This window comes from Myotis davidii, unplaced genomic scaffold, assembly GCF_000327345.1.
Source record: "Myotis davidii unplaced genomic scaffold, ASM32734v1 scaffold1706, whole genome shotgun sequence".
NCBI lineage: Eukaryota > Metazoa > Chordata > Mammalia > Chiroptera > Vespertilionidae > Myotis > Myotis davidii.
Genome location: NW_006297026.1, coordinates 503,173 through 504,920, shown reverse-complemented (window position 1 = coordinate 504,920; position 1,748 = coordinate 503,173).

The following is a 1,748-nucleotide window of genomic DNA, read 5'->3' as shown; positions in this document are numbered from 1 at the left end:
GGGGTGTGGCGGGCCGCTAAGTTCTCCTCCGCACCGTAGGGCTGAGGGAACGTGGTGAACGCTTCCACACACAATCACAAAGTGTAAGTTTAATTTTAATAATCTATTTCAGTGGTCTGGAGGGCTTTGGATTTGTGATAATGTGGGTACCTTAGCTGAATCTGGGTTCCGTGTTGTGCTTTACGTTACCTCATGCCGACTTTACAATTTCGTTTCTTGAGATGTGGCTGCCAGAGGGCTGATTTTGTCTTTTATTCTTAAATCTTTGGATGATAATTGTCTTATTTGTTTAATTCTTGATCTTGGCCCATCTGTTTCTCTTCTTTTCGACACGAAAAGGAGAAATTTCACACACTCGGCTATCGGGCGCTTGGATTCGGACACTCGGGTATCGCGCGCTTGGATTCAGACGGTGGCTTTCGGCTGCTTTCAAAGCGTAGTTTTGTGGAACTTATTTTTGTCCTTTTCCTAAATATCATTTATGTGGTTAAATTTTGGAATCAATCCTCTCAATTCTGACATAATTTAAAAAGAAAAAAGATTTCTTGGTATTTTCAGCTTGAAAGTGAGGAAAATGATCTGATACGTGCTGGACTTCATTGATTTCCTTACATTTAAATAGTTTTCAGTCTGTTGAAGCTGTTTTGCATTTTAGTACATTTGTGTATTAATATTGTATTCGACCAAACGTGTTCCTGGCGCTTTTTATGCATTTTCCTTTAAAAGATTGGTCTAATTTACACTTGTGTTTTAGAAACACTGCAGATGTCCTAGGTCTCTCTTCCACCAATATTGGAGGCAATTGAGCATTTAATTTACAAACCAATTGTTTGCTCATTCTCACTGTATTCAGTTACATTTCGTTATTGGGGATTTCGTAAGTTTCTCATGGAAGTTTTGTACAAATTTCAGTTTACAGTGGAGGAAATGAACTGTTGGATTGACTGTCTTTATTTTATAATATAATTGTGTATTTGATATAAATTTACTTGTCTAAATGCTGGTCTTGTTCCCACTTTATAAATGTACTTAATAATAAACATTTTTATGTATTCTGGATTTACAAATGCAGGATTTAATCATCTGTGGTATTTTTGGTGTAGAAATGCATATATTGACAATCTGAGTGACTGAGGTCTTGTTTCAGGGCAGTGAATGACCGAAAGCACCCTCACTGGCCACCACTGAACATCGTTTGTGATTTCATTACCTGTAAAAATTGGATGTTGGATATCAGGTTATTTAATTCAATTCTGTCCCTAGTCTTTTGCATACATTTCCTTTGAAAAGTGTGGGACGTTTCATTGTATAAATTAGGAAAATAATAGTGAGATTGAGTGCGTTGTATATTCTGTCACGGTTGTGTAGTTCTGAATTTTATTTTACAGTATAGTTGTGCATTTAACATAATAGTAATTTAAAATTTTTGGCCTAGGTCCTCTTTCCCAGGTGTTTTTCCACAGAAAAAAAATTATTTGTATAGTTTCTATTTACAAACAAGGACAGCAGTTTTAAGTCAGAACAGATAATGCCGTAATATGATGCTCCTCCCCATCCAGCCTTCCGCATGCTGGCGCTGCCTCTTCTCATGCTCCTCCCCAACCCGGCATGTGCTGGTCCTGCCCCTTCCATACTCCTCTCCCATCCCAGCCTCCACTGGATCTGCAACCTTTCCCGTGAGCCTCCACCATCCCTGTATGTGCAGGTCCCGCCCATTCTCAAGCTCCTCCCTCATTCTAGCACTTGCT